The sequence below is a fragment of the Staurois parvus genome, unplaced genomic scaffold (assembly GCF_062004578.1).
Source record: "Staurois parvus isolate SC_StPar_1 unplaced genomic scaffold, SC_StPar_1.0 ptg000394l, whole genome shotgun sequence".
Classification (NCBI taxonomy): domain Eukaryota; kingdom Metazoa; phylum Chordata; class Amphibia; order Anura; family Ranidae; genus Staurois; species Staurois parvus.
In genome coordinates, this window is record NW_028318190.1 from 5633606 (window position 1) to 5657897 (window position 24292).

General features: G+C 44.6%; 1 long non-coding RNA gene across 1 annotated transcript in view; it reads right to left on the reverse strand.

Moving 5' to 3' along the window:
• Nucleotides 1–1109: 1109 nt before the first annotated feature.
• Nucleotides 1110–24292, reverse strand: part of LOC149455436 (uncharacterized) — a 56975-nt gene continuing 33792 nt past the window's right edge. The window contains exon 2 of the long non-coding RNA XR_016314065.1: nucleotides 1110–1852. This is a non-coding gene — a long non-coding RNA (uncharacterized LOC149455436). The remainder of the gene's footprint in view (nucleotides 1853–24292) is intronic.

Below are 24292 nucleotides of genomic sequence, written 5' to 3' on the forward strand. Positions count from 1 at the left end.
GGAAGTAGAGGAAGTACTTCAGCTGCCCATGTCTCTGGATTGACTCATCTTTGGGACAGGCTTAATTTAGGCTGGCCATGCATTATACAATTTTCTTCTTTCTTTAGAAATTGTTTATGTTTGATCTGATATTATATGGTTTTGGTAAATCTAAAGGCAAGTTATACAAGAAAATTGTATAATGTATGGCCAGCTTTAAGGGATGCTTTTCCTTTCCCAGTATCCACTGAGCCGTCTTTTGAGCAAGACTCTCCAATGGCATTAGGAAGCCTAGTTAGCTCCCCAGACAAAACATTTTTTTTGTAAGTATGAGTGTAAGAAGCTTGCATGCCCTTTTAGGGATGTTCTACATAGCTTGTTGAATTGGGAGAACCTTGTTACTTGTGTTGCCCAGATTGGGGCTATATAGGGAGTCATAGGTGGAACCAGAGGAGTTGTTACGTGAAAGAGAGTCAAAGTGAGGAGGAACTCTTCTTAGAGTTTGAGAAGAAAAAAAAAGTGAGTGATTGGAACTTAGGGTACGATTCAAGGAAGTGGGACTACCCCTCAGTTTAGGTGCAGGAGGACATGGAGGTGAGCTTTTTTTCTTTCATTTTATCCCTCTAAGGCACGGGTGTCAAACTGGTGGCCCTCCAGCTGTTGCCAAACTACAAGTCCCATGAGGCATTGCAAGATTGACAGCTACAAGCATGACTCCCAAAGGCAGAGGCACGATGAGACTTGTAGTTTCGCAACAGCTGGAGGTCCGCCAGTCTGACACCCCTGTTCTAATGTCTCATGTATACATGAACTCATCTAGTCGTTAAACTCTCCTGGCATCAGAAAAATGCTAAACGCGGGCAAAAACGCATGTAAACGCGGTACCACATTAGCCCTTGGACGTATTTTCCATTGACATGGAGAAATGCTCAAGCGCTAGCATTTATCTGCGTTTACATGCGTTTTGGCGCATTTAGCGTTTTTTTGGCCAAAACATTCCTCTCCTGACCATGATTATCCTGTGTTCAGAAGAGGTACATTTAATTTCCCCTAAACACTGCTGCTCCTAAACTCTGGTAAAAGCCTATGTGTACATGAATACATAGGCTTTTATTGAGTTGAGTACGGGGGCTTTGGCAGCAGTGTACATGAGGCCTAAATTTGGAGCAAAGTAATACAACAGGAGACTTTGTGGACTCTAGTTTTCTTATGTGAAAGAACTGTTTTTTTGTTTGAAGGATGCACATCTCTGCTGGAAACCTTGTTCATGGTAAAGTTTTAATTGTTAAGCAAGAGCAACCGGGTGTGATTCTTCCCTATTGAGAGGGCTGAAGAAAAGCTGAGAACCAAATGTTCTGCTTTCTATTGTATGGTCACATTCCTCCTGGGACAATGGTTGGGAATGATACTTGTAGGGTTGGCTTCTGGCACTTCCCAATGTCAGGTAGGTACAGTTTGTGAGTGCTGGCTCACACACTCACTAGAAGGCTGTGTGTGGCCTGGGACAACCAAATCCTGTGTTTGAGGTATTGAACTGAAAATGTGGCACCTTTGTATCACTCCAAGAATTGAAGTTGAGCATGTAAGCCCTGAATCAGCGAGAGGTTGGGCAGTCAAGATTGACCAGAGAAGGTTCAGGCTCCTTGGGTCAGAAAGAAGCTGCTGGGCCCTGAGAACTATGCGGAAGAACAGCTGAGATCCAAATGTTCTGCTAGCTATTGTATGGTCGCATGCCTCCTTGGACAAGGACTGGGGATGATGCTAGCAGGGCGGCTTCTGGCACTTCTCAGTGTCGGGTAGATACAGGTAGATACAGTTTGGTTTTGTTCTTGTCTGTGTCCATGTTTGGAGATGTCTTCTGACTTCCTTATACCTGGAAATTAAAAATGAATAAACCTTTTTTACAGGGATACAGAGAGTAATAAAATAGTGGTTAGAATTTTACAATCTTAGCCAATTTATTTATTTAATTTTGGAAAGCATGTATAAGTTAAAATTCCTGTTAGGTTTTTATTTCCATCTGTCATCCCTTTTGGGAGATTATTCCTCATTTCGTGCCCCTCTTGACACCAGGACAAATGGAAGGGGATTGTTTCTCTCACTGGGACACAGCAGCAATAAAAACAGTTAGAAGTTCTAACCCTTCCCAGGTTTATAAGAATGTGTTTTTGCTCATGTATATGTCCCATTTGGGGGCTTTCCCATGACTGAAGTGAGGAGACATCTCTCTAAGGGGGGCACACAAAACAATAAAAACCTGACAGTGCCTAAGCCCTTCTCCACACAAAAACTAGTCTTGCTAAAGTTGAGTTTTGAAGGCTACGGTCTGCAACATGAATGAAGTAAAGGCCCACCATGTACCATACCTTACATAAATGAAACCAAAAAATGCCAACAAAAGACTATTATAGACATAGCAATGAAAGGGAGGAGGGTTGGGTCCTCGGGGTGCAAATAACAAGTATATAAATAAAACTTTGCATTCTCCATTCAAGCTGCAAGCCATATTTTGCTATAGAAATCAATCCATGTTTTCATTGTAACAAATTCTGCTTGCAATTTTCTCCCTTATATCACCTAGTACTTGTTGGCTGCTTATAATTGTTCTCCCTGAGGCAAGTGCATGTGTGAATGGTGGTGTTTGAGTGCAATCAGACAGAATAACATTTTGTTTCATTGAACACACAGATTTTCTTGCCCATTCTGCTAAACAACAGCACAATATGGCTCTATCACATAATATATGTAGGAAAGGATATTGCTTGTTTGTGATTAGCACATACTGTACTTTATTATGCTCTACCTGAAAAAATGTAAACGCTATTAACAAACAAAAGATGTAGATCTCCATATAATTTGTATGCACATGCATAGTTCATGTCAGATATTACACATAAACATACTATCTTTGCATAATTCAGTATAGCTACAGGCAACACACAGAAATATGTATAATCTATATTTGTAATATTTTTCTACATTTTTCATAAAGTTATTATATAAAATTATGACAAGAAAGTGCATTTATTATTAAACAGGTACCAGCACAGGGAATAAAAAGTATTGTTAGTGTTGAAGAGAAGGCTATATGATGCGCTTATTTTTACTCTGTCACTTCACCCCCCTGTAGTGTGCTTCCAGAGCTCCCAAAAACTGGTAATGTATGTAATGCACGTTACCTCCCACAAAGCATTGTACAGTGCTTGAGTGACCGATCAGCAGACCCAAGCACTGTCAGGCTTGGGGGGGGGGGGGGTCATGCTTAAAGGAGAAGTTTGGGGTTTGTAAAAAAAAAAACACGTTCACCTCTATGCTAATGCTGCCCCATGTTGACTCTAAGCCCAAGAACTGAATGATCACATGATCGCTGATCACTTAGTTCTCGGTCTGAGTGGAGAGCAGTGATTGTCAGTCACTGCTTTCTGCTGTGCTCCTCCAGCATTTACTGGAGCGTAGGGCAGGGGATGGGGTGTACTGAGAGGCAGAGCCAGCTGTCAATTAGGCAACTGTGTTGATTCTGATAATATTTTTGGGATCCTTCCAAAGCCTGGAGTGGCTGTCAGCTGTCTCTAGGTCACTAGGTCACAGGAGTGTTAAATTAAGTGAACGCCTGGACCCCACGAGAGAAGTGTGGTCAAAAGGCTTTGGCCATACTTTGTTTTTAAGCCTAGGTAAATACTGACTTTCCGAAAGTCTGAATTTGCATAAGACTTTGGAACCTGCCAAACAGAGATACCATTTGTTTTGTAACAGAGATATAAATCTTAGAACTTGATGGACAGACGTTCAAACCCTTTGGCAAATAAAACAACCCCCTTACGTGTATATAATTTGCGATATCAGATGTTTTTCTGGAGTTCAGCTTTAAAACACTGGCACAATGATGCAATAAATATTCCAAGCTAAATGCTGATGATTAGGTTCTGTGGGTATAATACTGTGCCAAGAGCAATGGTTGCCATTTTGAGATTTTTGAGTTTGAAAAGTACAGAAAGGAAACAATAAATCTGAAGCTACCATACCCATTTTTCTGAGCTTTTCCAGAAGAATATGGCAATGCTTCACCTACAGATCTTGTCTTGAACTGTGATGCAAAGAATTTCAATACTTAACACACAGAGTTTAAAACAAATATTTGTAAATTAGGGCTAAGTAGAAGAACCTCTTGATTTCTACAGTAGACGTGTACATTGCGTTACAGGGAAAAAAGACAACAGTGGTACTAAGCTTTAAGTTAGTAATATACAACATGTGATGGATCTACAGTGGTAAAACCAGTTTAGTGGATCGTGATCCAAGAAAATCTTTCAACTTCCTGTGCTGTGGCTTGTGGTCACCTCCTAGCAGGTACCAGTCTTTAAATAATTTGTCTTAATATTTGCTGTACTATATATTGTACTTCCTATAACCATTGCATCAAAACGGGACTCTTAGATGATATACTTTTATTGAAATGTTTACCATTATTACCGTACATTTTTGAGTGTTATTTTTTTATTAGCAAACTGTTTTGTAAGATGGATGTGGGCTCACGAGCTGGAAATGTTTCGGAATCGATGGTCTATGAAGAAATGAAAAAGGGAAAGAATACTAGATGAGAGTAATGTGGTCCTCCAGTGAACACAGAATTGCATTGTATACGATGTGTAGTGAATATGTATGCTGTGTTTATCCTTAGTTCTGCAGGGTATAGCTCTGCGAGTGTCACTGTGCATCTCCTCTACTTCTGTTGACAGTTTAATTACTATTCTGTATTTACTTTGTAGTACTTAATAAAGTGGCTGAAACCGCAGCAATTGCTTAATTTGGGATCTCTTTTACATATATGTTAATCAGAAGAATGTGACTCTGGGCAAATTAATTAGAACAACTGATTAAAAACGTTTAATAAGATGCAGAGGGGGAAATAAATGAGACTTTTGTTGACACTGAAATTAAATAGGAAATAACTGTTAGCTGTTTAAGCTTTGATGCTATAGGCCCTAAGACATACCTATAGATATAAAATGATCAGTTCTTTATATAATAGTGGCAGTAGCGTTCAGCAATCCTGACCAACCTTTTTTGGGGGAATAAATGTGGTATATTAGTTTCTCTAAAAATGTAATAAAATTGTCATGGTAGTTCTTAGCACAATGGATTCTAGCCAGGGGCGGACTGACCATTTGGAAACTCGGCACTGCCCGAGGCCCCGGGGTCAGTAGGGGCCCCCATGAGATGCCCCTGGTACATTTTTCATAGGCTTTTTTGAGTTTGGGCAAGGACACAGGGGCCTCAAGATCCCCTATTGCCCGGGGGCCCCATGACTTGTCAGTCCGCCCCTGATTCTAGCAAGAGAATTTTGTCACACCAGAAAATGAGTTCATCACACCAGAACAATGCATTTATCCCTAGAACGCAACCCTAACCCATTAACCTGGTAGATTCGTTTCCAACACCACCATTTTTGAAACAGGGATTTTGGTCCTGAAAACTTGCCAGAAATAAATTTAGTCCCAAAACATCCACAGCCTTCAACCTACTACTAATGTATCCTACGCTCTTCATACAGTAACCACTAATACCACGATCACCCCATACTACCATTTCCCAGGACTTTGCAGTGTTTGCGCTGTTACAACCCTTCCTCATTTTTACTAATGTATCACCTAACCCTAACACTATTCTATATATTTTCTGTTCTATCCCTAACTCTATCTCTAAATGTTTGTACGCAACTTTCACCTAAGAGTCACTCTTTTTTATTGGATTAATTGGAAAAATGTGCGAATCCTGTGTGACAGTTGTGTGAATCTTGTGGAAAAAAATATAAATAGACCATTTTAAGTATATGCATTTTTTTGTTTTGGATAGAGTCAGAAAAGTTTAAAAACCTTATCAATTTATTTTTTAAAGTCTGTGTCCCATTCAAGAGATTTCCTTTTACTTCAGTTGTCAGAGCAACTGCCGTCTCCAGTAGAATATTCTCCTTGCCCCTTTTCCTAGTGGCAGTTGTAAAATGTTGGATTTCCCAGCACTTCCTGTCTTGGTGACATCTTAAATAGTGGGTTACTCTACCCAATAGAGACACAGACAACAATTTAACCTCATCTCGAATGCCCTCTAGCAGAACTACTGCTACAGGATGGCAGGGCTGTGCAAAATTATATATATATATATATATATATATATATATATATATGTGTGATTTTGCATTTCCAGGTAGGGGGCACATGCGCGCATGCCGCCTTACCAGCGCTCCCATTGGCAGCTAGGGATTTCCTGTCTGCACCTGGCGATTGCCGAGGAACACTGAAAGGGGAGAGGTCTGTATGTAAACAACACAGATGTCTCCCTTGTCAGCACCAGCATGCATCTTCCCTACGGGCCACAATTTGGAGAACACTGCCTTATACGACAGCAATAAAGGCACATTTTTAAAAAGTGTATTTTTGCTTGGATGTACCTTTAATTTTGCTTGGATGTACCCCCCCAAAAAAATTTGAGTTCCGCTGCTCTAAATCTTACCCTAATCTTATATTTGGAATTCCACACTAACTTAATCAGGCATTGTAGACAAGAGCTACATTTTTTCTTTTAAGATTAATTAAAAGAATAATTTAAAATGACTGATCTGTTAAATTTAACCCTTACACTGAACCTGTTTGAGAAACTTACCTTTACCTTACCCCTAAATTTAAGGGGAACAGCTGGAAAAGTCACCTTTTTGAAATCTGAATTACTCTTAAAGCTCTTAACAATCTTGATGCGCAGAGTTACACATCTTTCCCTACTGAAATTATAGTAATGGTTCCTGATCATCCAATGGGTTACTCTAGTTGAAAATGACTGCATAGATTTGCTTCCTTAAGCTGGGTACACACGTGTAGTATTTCGTATGACAGTTCAGATAGAAGATATTTTGAAAAACATTTGTCACAGCAAACAATATTCATATCAATTACAGTAGTAGACAAAATTCATACAAAATGTTTGTTCTGTGGTCATTCGGTGAAACATTCATTCTTTCATTGTTGTGACAACAGCATATACTAGCACAATAAATTTTATAGATGATTTCCAGACCTCTAACACAACAGTGGTGACACTTGGATAATTGGCAATACAAAAGCAACCGAAGAAAAAGAAAAGGAAACAGATATGGATAAGGAATGATCGGCTTTGAGGAAGAAGCATAGCCTCGAAACGCGTCAGTAAATTGGAGGTCTATAGTCCCCTATAAAACACTCTCCAGGGAGATTGGACCATGCTGTATTTCATTTGATGTGCCTTTGATTTTGATACTTTTGTGAGTATACCACTTTTTATACAAAAAACTATTTTCTTAGGTAATGCACAAGGCCCGTGCACCCTCTGTTTGTTTCTTTGTTTGTTGGATAAAGGAATGGCTGAAGAATAAAGGCAAATTCTCCCACATGGGGCTTTTGCCTGAACAGGTGGGCAGCACAGTGGCTAAATGGTTAGCAGTTCTACCTGGCAGTACTAGGGTCGTTGGTTCGAATACCAGCCACGGCACCACCTGCCTGGAGTTTGCATGTTCTCCCTGTGCCTGCGTGGGTTTCCTCCGGGTACTCCGGTTTCCTCCCACACTCCAAAGACATGCTGGTAGGTTAATTGTATCCTGTCTAAATTGGCCCTAATATGTGTATGTATGAATGTGAGTTAGGGACCTTAGATTGTACGCCCCTTGAGGGTTAGGGACTGATGTGAATGTACAATATACAGTTGTGTTCAAGATAATAGCAGTCAAACATCACTAACCTGATCAATCACTGTTTTTGGTAGAAATGATATTTCTACATGGCAAATCATTTACTAGCAGGTGTAGTAGAGTAATAGAAATCCAACAAACCCAACAGTCATGACATGCATGCTGCTGATTCTGCGTAATTGAATCCCTAATTGAAAGGGGCATGTTCAAAATAATAGCAGTGTGGAGTTCTATTAGTGAGGTCATTCATTCTTTGAAAAACAGGTGGCAATTATTGCCCTTATTTAAGGAAGGAAGGCAGCAAATGTTGTACATGCTGGTTACAGTGCATTTCTCTCTGAAATTCTGAGGAAAATGGGTCATTCCAGACATTGTTCAGAAGAACAGCGTACCTTGATTAAAAAGTTGATTGGAGAGGGGAAAACATATAAAGAAGTGCAGAAAATGATAGGCTGCTCAGCTAAAATGATCGCAAATGCTTTAAAATGGCAACCAAAACCTGAAAGACGTGGAAGAAAGCGAAAAACTACCATTCGAATGGATAGAAGAATAGCCAAAATGGCAAGGACTCAGCCAACAATCAGCTCCAGGAAGATCAAAGAAGGTCTAAAGTTACCTGTGAGTACTGTTACAATTAGAAGACGCCTATGTGAAGCCAAGCTATTTGCAAGAAGCCCCCGCAAAGTCCCACTGTTGAAAAAAAGACTTGTGCTGAAGAGGTTACAATTTGCCAAAGCACATTGACTGGCCTAAAGAGAAATGGTGCAACATTTTGTGGACTGATGAAAGTAAGATTGTTCTTTTTGGGTCTAGTGGCCGGAGACAGTTTGTCAGACGACCCCCAAACACTGAATTCAAGCCACAGTACACTGTGAAGACAGTGAAGCATGGTTGCACAAGCATTATGATATGGGGATGTTTCTCATACTACGGTGTTGGGCCTATTTATCACATACCAGGAATTATGGATCAGTTTGAATACATCAGAATACTTGAACAGGTCATGCTGCCTTATGCTGAAGAGGAAATGCCCTTGAAATGGGTGTTCCAACAAGACAACGACCCCAAACACACCAGTAAACGTGCAACATCTTGGTTCCAGACCAACAAGATTGACGTTATGGAGCGGCCAGCCCAATCCCCAGATCTTAATCCAATAGAAAACTTGTGGGGTGACATCACAAATGCAGTTTCTGAGGCAAAACCAAGAAATCGAGAAGAACTGTGGAATGTAGTCCAATCATCCTGGGCTGGAATACCTGTTCACAGGTGCCAGAAGTTGGTTGACTCCATGCAACACAGATGAACAGCAGTTCTCAGAAACAGTGCTTATACAACTAAATATTCATTAAGTGATTCAAAGGAAAGCAAAATCTTCAAACATTTTTCAGTTTATATAGTGAATGTTTGAGTTTGTAAAGAAGAATACAAACAGTGCTATTTTTTTGAACAGTCTAATATTCACTTTTCTTCAATTTTTTTAGAGGAACAACACAAATTTGATATATTTTTCTTCATGTGTTGATTTGGAATAGAATGTGTAGTGTTCCCAATGCATTTGTGTGTATGGAAATAAAAGCTATTAGAAGGATTTTGAGCTTTATTCACTTTTTTCAACACACTGCTATTATGTTGAGCACAACTGTATATGTGTAAAGCGCTGCATAAATTGATGGCGCTATATAAGTACCTGAAATAAATAAATAAAATAAATAAACTGGCAGTAAATAATCCCAATAATTTTCACAAGTAATTGTGTATGTTAAAGGAATGTTTTCAGCTATTTTTTAAAATGTGTTTCCCCATGATTGTGAGGAAGGTTACCATGATGAGACAGGCATTAAGTGTCATGCTGACACAGAGGACCGCAATGACTCATGTTACTGATACACAACCTTGCATTGTAAAATACATTTACAATACAAAAGCACATGCCTTGAAGGTCAGACAAATTGGAGTCATGTCAATGTGGCTGTCTACAATGGCTTTCATTTTTAAAACAAGTTATTTTGCTCCATTTTTAACATGTTTTCTTTCAAAGCATTCTAATGTGCACACAATAGCTAGAAACTTTTATTTCCATGCTACCATGTTAAATATTAGCTTGGTATACATAGGTACAATTTCCTTTTTTAAGCACATAAAAAAAAAAAAAAAGATTTCATACAATTGTGCAGGGCTCCTACAACCTTCTATGGTGATCTTTAGGTTAGGTTCACACCAATGCAGGTTTTGTTTGAACCGTTTCTGCATTGCATTTTGAGTTTTTGCACCTGCGTGTTTGATGCACTTTTGATGCGTTTTGCTTTTTTACATTTTTCTTTCATTTTTCTTGTTGCTAGGCAGATTTATAATTCAAACCGCATTAAAGGCATGGCAAAAAATGCAGCACAAACGCATTACATGCTTTTCCGCAGTGTTTCCATTGAAGTCTATAGAACCAAAACGCAACTCTTTACGTTCAAAAAAGTCCCTGACACTTTCCAAAAAACTATATATATATTGCAACCTCTTTTAACAATCAGAACCAGGGCTTTTTTTCAGCGAAAATGTGGGGGACGCAGTTCCGGCACCTCCAGCACTGAATGATGTATGGAATGGCAAGGGGTGGCTGTAGGGAGATCTGTTGTTGTTGGGTGGGGGAAGGGAGGGTATTGTTGCTAAAAGGGGATCTATTGTTACTGAGGAGTCTATTGTTCCTAGGTGCAGGAGATCTGTATTTACTACTTTTATTGTTATCATTAACAAATGCTATACAAATTACCTAGCACCACAAAATGATACTTGGTTCTGTATTCTCTAAAAGGGAAGGTGGGCAGGGGGTGGAACCAAGGAACGGTGCTCAAGGTGGGTAGGGGCGAAGACAAAGGGTGACTCTGAATGGAGGAGTTGCTGCACCTATTTACTGAGAAAAAAAAGCCCTGATCAGATCAATTCCCATATGTCTTATTAAATGGTGAAGCTTGCAAGGCAAAAAAAACAACATTACAAATATTCAGTAGCCTACATACATGTGATACATTATGCAAACATTCTTTGCACTACAATGCACCTCCCTCTTATTCACCTGCATTACAATTCCCATACCCCCGTATTCCAAGAAATCACACTCCAAAAACATGCTGCTAGGTGAATTGGATCCTGTCTAAATAGTCCCTAGTATGTATGAATGTGAGTTAGGGACCTTAGATTGTACACCCCTTGAGGGTTAGGGACTGATATGAATGTACAATATATATGTAAAGCGCTGTGTAAATTGACGGCGCTATATAAGTACCTGAAATAAATAAATGTAAGTTAGGGACCTTAGATTGTACGCCCCTTGAGGGTTAGGGACTGATATGAATGTACAATATATATGTAAAGTGCTGTGTAAATTGACGGCACTATATAAGTACCTGAAATAAATCAATCACTGTGTGCGAATTTGTGCACAGTGCACCTTCTCTTTAAATGGATAATTCATGATAGCGCTGAGCAAACTGTTGGCGCTATATAAATCCTGTATAATAATAATAATAATAATGATGATGTACAACAAAAAAAGATTTTCTTTAAGACAGTTGTATTTAAACAATCTTTGTGCCTTTTAGCTCAGTGGTGCACCGTCTCTCTTATGCTCACACACAATCACCAGAAGAAGTAGATGCCTTGAGATTAACCCCTTCACGCCTAAGGGTAAAACAAATCTTAATGCCTACGCACAATCTTGCATTTTTGACATGTGTTAGTAAAACCATACATATCATCACAACTACTTTGTGCATCCAGGTAAATTATATCTTGTCTTTTCAGGACAAACTGGGCATTCATTTGGTGGTAAATGGTAATGGATATCTCCTGATTTTTTTTATTGTCAAAGGAAAACTGGCTCAAAATAGTAAAAAAAAATATATTTTTTTATATTGAACTGTGTGTTTCTTGTTACTACCATAACCTACCACCAAAGAACAACCCAAAATAAATTTTCCAGCTCTTGACGATCACAGCGATGTCATATATGTGTATGTTATTTGTTGTTTGTACCCACAGTATAGCCCATAAACAATAGTGAGCATTGTGTTTTTTTACCTATAACACACTGACACTGATACCAATTTTTTTTTTAAATGCAATCCTGACCTTTGACCCTGACCTTGACCCAAACAATAACCCTGGCACTGAACTAGATCAAACCTTGATCTAAGTATTTTTTATTTTATTTTTTCTCTCTCCTCTATTCATAGAGAAAAAAAAGGGGGGCTGGGCTGTAAATTGACTGATCACTGTGATGGCCAATCAGAGGCTATCACAGTGATCAAGTGACCCGGTATCGGGAGTTTCGGGTCCAAAACGTTAGAACGTGACCCGGGGCTCTCAGTGACACCCTGGTCTTTGTGCTGGGAGTGTGCTGTGCGGCGTGCTCCCACCACAAAGACAGGTACAGAAATATGTGAAAAAAGCCCAGTTCTGTGAGGCCACATGTTTGTGTGACGTCAGCCTGAAGGGGATAAGTGGGTCTATGAGCACTTCAGATAGCCAGAAGTGATGTAAGAGGAAGTGATGTATGGCAAATGGACTCTTTCCAATGTATTTTGTCAAACAATGAAAGTCCTCGGCAGGGGCGGACTGACAACTCATGGGGCCCCTGGGCAATAGAGGATCGTGGGGCCCCTGTGTCCTTGCCCAAACTCAAAAAAGCCTAAAAGGTACCAGGGGCATCTCATGGGGCCCCCTACTGACCCCGGGCCCTCGGGCAGTGCCCGAGTTTCCAAATGGTCAGTCCGCCCCTGGTCCTTGGGAGTCGTTTTTGCTTTATCTTTTTGTTTTAAATAAAAACAAGTTTACTCTATTTAGTTACATAGTTAGTCTGGTTGAAAAAAGACAAAAGTCCATCCAGTTCAACCATTAAAGTTATAATCCTATATCCACAGTTGATCCAGAGGAAGGCAAAAAACCAAGCAAAGCATGATCCAATTTGCTCCTGCAGGGAAAAAATCCCTTCCTGAACCCCCGAGAGGTGATCGGATATTACCTGGATCAACTTTACCTATAAATGTTAGTATCCAGTTATATTCTCTGTATCTAAGAAACAATCCAGGCCTTTTTTAAAGCAATCCATTGAGCTGGCCAGAACCAACTCTTGAGGGAGTCTATTCCACACAGGTCCGGACTGACCATTTGGAAACTCTGGCACTGCCCGAGGGCCCGTGGTCAGTAGGGGGCCCCATGAGATGCCCCTGGTACCTTTTTCATAGGCTTTTTTGAGTTTGGGCAAGGACACAGGGACCCCATAATCCCCTATTGCCCGGGGGCCCCATGAGTTGTCAGTCCGCCCCGGATTCCACATTTTCACAGCTCTCACTGTGAAGAAACCTTTCCGTGTTTGGAGATTAAATTTCTTTTCCTCCAGACATAAAGAGTGCCCCCTTGTCCTCTGTGATGACCTCACTATTTGGGATTTAATTATCTAGCTGGTTAAAGTGAGGAGTCCTGTGTCCTGGAGTTAGAGCAATGGAGCACAGTGAACCCTTGAATAATATAATATAAGAGGTCATAGACACGCTTATTAATCTTAAGGGATCTACAGCTTCTGGTGAGTGGTGTATGAGCACAAGGGAGAAGGTGCACCACTGAGCTAAGGATTGCTAAAAAAACAACTGTTTTTTTTTTAAAAACTTGTTTTTGCACATCATGGAATATCCATTTAATGAGGGTGGTGCACTGGAATGCACAAATTAGTACACAGTAACTTCTTGGAACAGGGCATTCAAATTTATTGGTGTTTTATTTCACATGGTTCTACACATCACAGGTTGCTATCGAAAAACTTGAAATGTTTCTTGCATTGCAAGCTTCACAGTTTTATGTGACATATGAGAATTGGTCTGATTATTAATAGAAGCTGCAAACTATAGTTATAAATGCTTATATCATTTCATGTTTGACACATTTTTGATTTATGTAAAAGGTGACATATCATTGAGACTCACTAAAGGAGATATTTACAATAGAAGGCAGTAGGAGCGCTGTACAATTGTATGAACTCATTTATACATATCTATCTATAACTATCTATGTTATCTAGCATTATAATATAATGATTTTTCTCAGACTGAACACTACAATTTTTTCGGCCACCTATGATGAAAATGATTTTTTGTTTTCTCACCTCAGTTAATAAAAAATTTAGAAGGAACATTTTGAAACTGAGCATCAGTCACCTTTTCTACCCCAGCCTACTGACTGAACACAGAGAGCAGCAGAACATCGATGAGGTGACCCCCTGTGCTCTCCTCCTCCTGTAAAGGTTCACTGTTAGGCTGTCGGGAGCCAATGAAAGCAATAGTCTTGATTGACTATGAGTGTTGAACCATCCCCTCCCAGCTTGAGTGCTGTAATACAGGGGATAACAGGAGGCTCAAAATGAAAACATATACAACTAGAAAACTACAATTTCTGGGGAAATTGTATGAAGTGTTCTTGCCTCAACCAGTAGTCTACAACTGGAGTGGGCGGAGTAACTGGGTGGAGTGGCTTGTCAGTCTGCTGCCTGCTCACACACCTGGGTTCCTATGGCAACTCACTCTACAGCAAGGGCAGAGAAGAGCGGTTAAAAACAAACTGCTTCAACTTGCTCACTTCACTGGCAGTTGCCATCTTCAAATGGTTGTAGTTTAAAAATTATAAATCCTATACTGAAGAGCTTTATATTGTGAGAATCACAAGACCCAGACCTACATTTTGATGCATAGTATGTCTCTGAAATATTAAAAATGAAGGCACAGTCGCAGTTTAGAAATTGCCCTTCAAATTTGAGGTGGCTAGAGTGGAGTTTCAATGAATGTCAATGGGTGGTGTGAGTTGCAAACAAATGATCATATTTAGAAAACTATCAGGACTATGGCTTAGCCAAGGACATTTTTAGTGGCAGCAGGGATAGCTGAACATTTTGATATAAGATTTGTGTAGGTGGGCTTGAAAATGAAGGAGTGATGGCAGTTTAGAAATCATGTCCTGATCTTTCAGCTCACTTTCTAGTTTTGAACATTCTGCCATTCATTCCTATGGGACCGATTTCACCACAAAAACGCTGATATTTTGTGAACCATTTGGCAAAACGTTCCACAAAGTAATAGCACACCAATCGGGAACAATCCGCACGTTTCGGTATATTACTGTCTATGTAGTGTAAAAACTGTGGGAGGAGTTAGGGTGGTAAATTTGGCTATAATAATAAGAATATATATGTGAGATAACAGTAAGTGGTCTTGCCATGCAAGAACACTAAATAAAGTACCTATGAAGTGTTTACCCTGTGGAAGTTTTCATCTTTTATTATCATAGATCAGTCAGTTACAGTGGATTTAATGTTGCTTTTCCATACACTAATCAAAAGAAATATATTCAGGAGAACAAATCTCTGCAAAATGAAAAACCACAAAATAAATGACAGCATAAGCATACACCCCCTCAAGTTAGTATTTAGCAGATGCGCTGTTGGCATCAATTCCAGCCTGGAGTCTATGTAGTTAGGTCTATCAGCTTTGCACATCTGTATACTGCAATCCTTCTTAATGTCTGTTTGTAAAACTGTTCTAGCCCTGTCAGGCTACATTGGAATTGTAAGTAAACAGCCTTTTAAAAGTCAAGCCAAATATTCCCTATTAGACTGAGATCTGGGCTCTATCTTGGCCATTATAGGATATTAACATTGTTCTTAAGCTATTCTTATGTAGTTTTGGATTTGCTTGGCGTGATTGTCTTGTTGGAAGAAGAATGTTTTCCCTATGCTCAAGTTTATGTGGACTGTATACAGTTTTCCTCCAGGATTTTTCCTGTATTTTCCTGTATTTATTCTTCACTGGCAAGCCTCCCAATGCCTGCTTCAGAGAAGCATATCCATAGCACGATGTTGCCTCCATCATCCAGGGTGTATCTACACTCAGTGGCCACTTTATTAGGTACATCTTGCTAGTGGCAGGAAAATATCCCCCACACCATTACACCACCAGCACCTCCACCAGCCTGAACCGTTGATACAAGGCAGGATGGATCCATGCTTACATATTGTTTACACCAAATTCTGACCCTACTATCTGAATGTCGCAGCAACCAGTCTGCCCATTCTCCTCTGACATCAACAAGGCATTTTCATCCACACAACTGCCACTCACTGGATATGCTCAGTTTGAACTTCAGCAAGTCATCTTTACCACATCTACATGCCTAAATGCAGTGAGTTGCTACCATGTGATTGGCTGATTAGCAATATGTGTTACCTAGCAATTGAACAGGTGTACCTAATAAAGTGGCCGCTGATTGTATAGCCATTGACGATCATACAACTGCTATGGGGCCACTAAGCACAAGGTGGTCTAGCATTGCTTAGCTACATAGTCATTTATGTACTGTAGGTAGCCGCAGCATTTTGGCATTTGGCTTATAAATCAGAATAAGTCAGAATAAAAAAAGTATGTAAATTGCCATTAGTGAAAAGGCTTCTGCATGGGACAACATCAGACCAGGGGCGGACTGACAACTCATGGGCCCCCGGGGCAATAGGGGATCATGGGGCCCCTGTGTCCTTGCCCAAACTCAAAAAAGCCTATGAAAAAGGTACCAGGGGCATCTTATGGGGCCTCCTACTGACCCCGGGCCCTCGGGCAGTGCCTGAGTTTCCGAATGGTCAGTCCGCCCCTGCATCAGACCCTCCAACCTGATCACCTCAATGAGGTACAACACACTGCTCCTGGTCATCTCTCCCAACTCTACTGATCTTAAGGCCAGTACACATGATAAGAAAATTGTACAAAAATGTTTGTAGAAGGAGCAATCGTACAATAATCTAATCATTATTATTCAGCTTTCAAGAGCCGATCACAACAGTTCATGCGACAATAACCAAAGGGACAAGCGCAAAAATGTTTCTCCCACGATACCAGATCGTACTATTTTTGCTTTATCAGTGCAGTAGTCATCTGAAAATACAATACAAATGCAATACAATACATGGCATCACTTCCGAAATTCTATTCTGTCGTAAGAGAATTTTAGTAAGTTGAGTGACCTCTTAATTTTTGATATAGAGACTAGTATGCAAAAAAAAAAAAGAGGCTGATCAGTCGTCTTATATTCTCATCGTACGTACTAGGCATTAGACAATGCTTTCTTGTGATGGGTTTGCTTAGGTTTCCGGTGAGTGTAATCGATAAGGAAAATAGATGATCATGAGCAGAATGAGTGTGCCTGCTGGAGGGGGTCATATTGGTGGTTCTACAATATTACCACTGTACTCCTCATCATTTTGTGCTTGCTGCCACCATTCTTCAGTATCTTTTCTCAGTCAAATGGAAAGTGCCCAGAGATAGCAAATAGTTACTGTTAACATACCCCAGAAGTGATTGTAATAACTGATATCAAACTTCCTTCCTAGTAGGTTAATAGGCACAAATATCAAAGAGTACATCTGTCAGCTGAGTGCAGCTGCAGCGATGACCAAGATATCATTCTTTACAGCTGGCGATTCCTCATTCTGTAAAATTAATCCATGCCGCTATAGAGCTGTTGGAAGACAGTGGAAGGGAGGTTCCCCCACTGCCACCACCGCCTTTACTGGGCTTTCCCATGCTATTCTTCCCAAATATATTGACATATATTTGAAATGCTACAATTTTGGCCATATGCAATATATTTAAAAATATATTTCAATAAATATATATATATACTACATGTTGAAATGTGTATTTATTACAAAATATATGAAAAACATATATTTTGTAAATATATTCTTCAGATTTTGTTTAACATATAAAAAAAGTCATTTTAACATATATTTTTAAATAAGCATTCCAAAAATGTAGATTGCATTTTTAAAGACATACAGTTTACAGTATATGTATTTTTAAAAATATTTTTCATATTTTTGTAATAAAAACACATTTCAACATGCAGTATATGTATATATATATATATATATATATATATATATATATATATTTATTTATTTATTGAAATGTAGTTTTAAATATATTGAATATAGCAAAATTGTAGCATTTCAAATGTATGTCAATATATTTGGGAAGCATATTTTTAAAAGATATTTATTTATGGTACTTATATAGCACCGTCAATTTACGCAGCACTTTACATATATATTATACATTCACATCAGTCCCTAACAATCAAGGGGCGTACAATCTAAGGTCCCTAACTTACATTCATATACAAGGGCCAATTTAGACAGCATCCAATGAACCTACCAGCATGTCTTTGGAGTGTGGGAGGAAACTGGAGTACCCAGAGGAAACCCACGCAGGCACAGGGAGAACATGCAAACTCCAGACAGGAGGTGCCGTGGCTGGGATTCAAACCAATGACCCTAGTACTGCCAGGCAGAAGTGCTAGCCATTTAGCCATTTCAACTATATATTTCTTCCATATGGGCTGTAAGGATGTGACTGGCGGCATCCTATTCCTGAGACACAATGGGAGGAACAGATCTGATTCCTCCCACTATGTGACATCAGAAACTGGATACAATGAGGATTTCCTCACTTCGGTCTCACAGAAACAAGCCATTACGGCTTGAAAAAGTATCAGATCACAATGATCTTAGTGTGATCTCATGCTTTGGAGGCCATAGGAGGCATCTGGGGTCTAAAAGAGCCCAGATCTCTCTAAAAAGAGGACCTGTCATAACCCATGCTATCATAAGGGATGTTGTTCATCCCTTGTGACAGCAATAAAGTGATCAAAAATAAATAAACGGACAAAAAAATCAAATATAAAATAAGTTATAGTATTAAAAAAAAAAATTTAAAGTGCGTTTGTCCCACTATGCTTGTGCGCAAAGGCGAACAAATGCATTGGTCCCACATGCATGTAAATGGCAATCTCACCACATATGTGAGGCATTGCCTTCAATGTCAGAGCGAGAGCAATAATTCTAGCACCAGCCCTCCTGTGTAACACTAAACTGGTTAATTTTAAAGGCTTTTAAAGGGTCGCCCATGAAGATTTTTAAGTAACGAAGTTTGGCACCATTCCATGGGCGTATGCAATTTTAACCACTTCCCGCCAGCCCACAGCCTATAAATAGTGGACAGGTAGCAGCGCCGATGCTGGTTAATGTACTTATACATCAGTCCACATTGGAAGCTCCTGCGTGGTTCACAGAGCATGCACCCTGGAGCCCGGTGTATCGCCAGGACACAGCAGATCACATTACCACTGTGTCCGGGTGATCACATGGTAAACATGGAAACTTAAAGTAAGCATCAATTCTCTTTGTTCTCACTGTGGGAGCAGAGAGAACCATTGCTGCAGCCTGTCAGTGTAGAGCAGCCTGTCACACTGCATCTACACTCAGAGACTGCAGTGCCAGCCTGCCCCAGTGCCCCTGATCACAGCCCTAGTGTACTACTAATAAAAAGCGCAGCCTGTCCCTGTCTCCTGTCCCAGTGTCACCAGTGCTCACAGTTATACCACCATACACCATGCCAGCGCCCTGATCACTGCCATACCCCATACCAACATCCTGATCACCTCCATACCCCATACCAGCGCCATGATCACCACCATACACCATACCAGTGCCCTGATCACTGCCATACCCCATACCAACATCCTGATCACCTCCATAACCCATACCAGTGCCATGATCACCAGCATACAAGCACCCTGATTACTGCCATACCCAATACCAACATCCTGATCTCATCCATACCCCATACCAGTACCATGGTCACCACCATACAAGCACCCTGATTACTGCCATACCCCATACCAACATCCTGATCACATCCATACCCCATACCAGTGCCATGGTCACCACAATACACCATACCAGCACCCTGATCACTGCGATACCCCATACCAACATCCTGATCACCTCCATACCCCATACCAGTGCCATGATCACCACCATACCCCATACCAGCATCCTAATCAATTTTAATATATATATATATATACAGTATATGTATACAGTGAGGAACAGAAGTATTTGAACACCCTGCGATTTTGGAGGGGTCTGAAAATGCACATTGTACATTTCCACCCTGAGAGACAGTGTTAGGAATGGACTGGCCAGCAATGGTGGGACTCACCTGCCTTTTGATCTGCAGTACCAGGGCTGGCCAGCGGGTGCTCCCAGCAATCAGAGACTCAACCTTTCAGCCAGCTAACACCTGGAACTGATGATACTGGTGTATTTAAGGGATGGCCAGACTTGCAGACTCTGCCTTGGTGTTGTGTTTGTCCTGGGCCCTGTATCTGTCCTGCATCCTGTTTCTGTTCCTTTGCTGACTTCTCCTGCTCTGATCCTGGCTTGTGACCCTGACCATCTCTCTGTCTGACCCTCTGTACTACGCTGCTTGCTACCTGTTCTGATCCCTGGCTTGTGACCCAGACCATCCCTCTGCCTGACCCTCTGTACTATGCTGCTTGCTACCTGCTGAACCTGGCCTGTGACCCCGACCATTCTCCGCTTGCTCCCCCTGTACCTACCTGCCCAATTGATATTGACCCGGCCTGCCTGACGACGCTTGCTTGTATATACTGTTATCTGTGGGTGGTTTGGTTTGGTTTGTTTGCACCGTATTATGTTTTAGTATTGCACTGCGTTTATGTTTGTATTGTTAGTGTTAATAAATTATATTGTTTATAACATATCTGAGGTCTGCGTTTCCCTGCCTCAGTCACACACCTCTGGTCATACCTGGGAGCCCTGACATTACACCAAGGCCAATCCTGACCAGAAGTGGCTGCACAGGGAAGCCATCTTGGCTTGTTGATGGGAAGGATGGATCTTGAGGAGGTTGAGTATTTATATCTGCTAGTGTTTGATGACAGGGAGTATGCTTATCAAACTCTGAAGGAGTATACCCGGGATGAATTGCTAGAATGTATACGGCTCGCTCATGTTCTAGTAGATCAGGGCACAGTGTTCTCTGAGGTGCAGCCATTGATTGAGGTTTGTGCAGAGTTGGTTTCATCTGGTTCCCCCGAATGCAGGGATGAATTTTTGCCACCATTTAGTGCAGACCAGGTAGAGTCCCTGGTGTGGTTATTAGAGGATGATGTGGGTTACTTTCTGGAGCGTTATTCCACATGTTCACCACAGACACTGAGAGATTGTATAAACGCAGTGCAGTCATTGACCAGACAGGCTTTGTGTAAGCTCAGCTTTGTTCAACCCCTACTGCAGACATGGACAGATTTGTTGCACCCAGCCTCAGTCAGCTTACAAAGACCCAGTCCTGCTTCTAACTCTACTCCTGTATTCCCACCAGCTCCTCCAGTTACAGCCCAGTATACTTGGCTATCTACCGCATGTCAGTACCCTGTTCCCACTCGCTGCACCTATCCTGCCTTTAACCCTGTAAAAAAGCCTTCTGTAGCAACTGCTCCCTCTCCTGTTCCATCCTCCAGTTCTTCTCTGTCTCCAGCTGCTCCATTCGTTTGCAGACCTGCGTTTACTTGCAGTGCTCCAGTAGTTAAAACCAGAAAAAAGCGAAAATTCTTTCCAACCAATACCATCCTGCCAGTATCCAAACCGGTGAGCCTGCCTTCCGTGGTTCAGACTGATGCCTGTACGCGGCCTGAAGCCTCTCCTCAGCCTGAAGCCTGTACTCGGCCTGATGCCTGTACTCGGCCTGATGCCTCTCTTCAGCCTGAAGCCTCTACTCGGCCTGATGCCTCTACTCGGCCTGAAGCCTCTACCCAGCATGATGAACTGATCCAGCCTGACGATCCTATTAGGCCAGTTGACTCGATGCCCGCTGTTGATCCAGATGATCCGGTACCTGATCCGGTGCCCGCTGTCGTGCCAATTGACTCAGAGCCCACTGTCGTACCTGGTGACTCGGTGCCCACTGCCTTGCCAGATGACGCGGTGCCCGCTGGCAAGCCAAATGACCTGATGCCTGGTGACCTAGTGTCCGCTGTCATACCTGATGACCCGATGCCCGCTGTCGAGCCAGACAATCCGGTACCTGATGACCCGGTGCCCACTGTCGTGCCTGTTGACTCGGAGCCCACTGCCTTGCCAGATGACGCGGTGCCCGCTGTCGAGCCAAATGACCTGATGCCTGGTGACCCGATGCCCGCTGTCCAGCCAGACTATTCAATGTCTGCCCCGGTGCCCGCGGTCATGCCAGTTGACTCGGAGCCCACTGCCTTGCCAGATGACGCGGTGCTCGCTGTCGAGCCAAATGACTTGATGCCTGGTGACCCGATGCCCGCTGTCCGGTCAGACGATCCAATGTCTGACCCAGTGCCCGCGGTCATACCAGTTGACTCGGAGCCCACTGCCTTGCCAGATGACGCAGTGCCCGCTGTCGAGCCTGGTGTCTCGGTGCCCGCCGCTCCGCCTGGGGGCCCGAGACCTGTTGCTCCGCTTGGGGGTCCAGCGCCCGCCGCTCCGCCTGGGGATCCGGCGCCCGCCGCCCCGCCTGGGGGCCTGAGACCTGTCGCTCCGCCTGAGGGCCCGAGACCTGTCGCTCCGCCTGGGGGTCCGGCACCTGCCACTCCGCTTGAGGGCCCGAGACCTGTCGCTCCTCCTGGGGGTCCGGCGCCCGCCGCTCCGCCTGAGGGCCCGAGACCTGTCGCTCCACCTGGGGGTCCGGCGCCCGCCGCTCCGCCTGAGGGCCCGAGACCTGTCGCTCCATCTGGGGGTCCGGCGCCCGCCGCTCCGCCTGAGGGCCCGAGACCTGTCGCTCCGCCTGGGGGTCCGGCGCCTGCCGCTCCGCCTGAGGGCCCGAGACCTGTCGCTCCACCTGGGGGTCCGGCGCCCGCCGCTCCGCCTGAGGGCCCGAGACCTGTCGCTCCATCTGGGGGTCCGGCGCCCGCCGCTCCGCCTGAGGGCCCGAGACCTGTCGCTCCTCCTGGGGGTCCAGCGCCCGCCGCTCCGCCTGAGGGCCCGAGACCTGTCGCTCCGCCTGGGGGTCCGGCGCCTGCCGCTCCGCCTGAGGGCCCGAGACCTGTCGCTCCACCTGGGGGTCTGGCGCCCGCCGCTCCGCCTGAGGGCCCGAGACCTGTCGCTCCTCCTGGGGGTCCGGCGCCCGCCGCTCCGCCTGAGGGCCCGAGACCTGTCGCTCCGCCTGGGGGTCCGGCGCCTGCCGCTCCGCCTGAGGGCCCGAGACCTGTCGCTCCACCTGGGGGTCCGGCGCCCGCCGCTCCGCCTGGGGGCACGATGCCTGTCGCCCCGCCTGGGGGCACGATGCCCGTCGCCCCGCCTGGGGGCCCGATGCCCGTCGCCCCTCCTGGGGGCCCGATGCCCGTCGCCCCTCCTGGGGGCCCGATGCCCGTCGCCCCTCCTGGGGGCCCGATGCCCGTCGCCCCGCCTGGGGGCACGATGCCTGTCGCCCCGCCTGGGGGCCCGATGCCTGTCGCCCCGCCTGGGGGCACGATGCCCGTCGCCCCGCCTGGGGGCCCGATGCCCGTCGCCCCTCCTGGGGGCCCGATGCCCGTCGCCCCTCCTGGGGGCCCGATGCCCGTCGCCCCTCCTGGGGGCCCGATGCCCGTCGCCCCGCCTGGGGGCACGATGCCCGTCGCCCCGCCTGGGGGCCCGATGCCTGTCGCCCCTCCTGGGGGCCCGGTGCCTGTCGCCCCGCCTGGGGGCCCGGTGCCTGTCGCCCCGCCTGGGGGCCCGGTGCCTGTCGCCCCGCCTGGGGGCCCGGTGCCTGTCGCCCCGCCCGGGGGCCCGGTGCCTGTCGCCCCGCCCGGGGGCCCGGTGCCTGCCGCCCCGCCCGGGGGCCCGGTGCCTGCAGCCCCGCCCGGGGGCCCGGTGCCTGCTGATCCGCCCGGGGGCCCGGTGCCTGCTGCTCCGCCTGGTGGCCCGCTGCCTGCTGCTTCGCCTGGTAATCCGATGTGCCTCTGCCCGGAGTCCTGCCCGATGTGCCTCTGCCCGGAGTCCTGCCCGATGTGCCTCTGCCCGGAGTCCTGCCCGATGTGCCTCTGCCCGGAGTCCTGCCCGATGTGCCTCTGCCCGGAGTCCTGCCCGATGTGCCTCTGCCCGGAGTCCTGCCCGATGTGCCTCTGCCCGGAGTCCTGCCCGATGTGCCTCTGCCCGGAGTCCTGCCCGATGTGCCTCTGCCCGGAGTCCTGCCCGATGTGCCTCTGCCCGGAGTCCTGCCTGATGTGCCTCTGCCCGGTGTGCCTCTGCCCGGAGTCCTGCCCGATGTGCCTCTGCCCGGAGTCCTGCCCGATGTGCCTCTGCCCGATGTGCCTCTGCCCGATGTGCCTCTGCCCGATGTGCCTCTGCCCGGTGTGCCTCTGCCCGGTGTGCCTCTGCCCGGAGTCCAGCCCGGTGTGCCGCTGCCCGGAGTCCTGCCCGGTGTGCCAGTCTTTGATATCCCGCCAGTTGCCAGACCCGGGCGGTGGAACATTTTGCCCAGCTAGGACTGTTTGGAGCGTCCTGAGGCCGCTCCTTGAGGGGGGGGTACTGTTAGGAATGGACTGGCCAGCAATGGTGGGACTCACCTGCCTTTTGATCTGCAGTACCAGGGCTGGCCAGCGGGTGCTCCCAGCAATCAGAGACTCAACCTTTCAGCCAGCTAACACCTGGAACTGATGATACTGGTGTATTTAAGGGATGGCCAGACTTGCAGACTCTGCCTT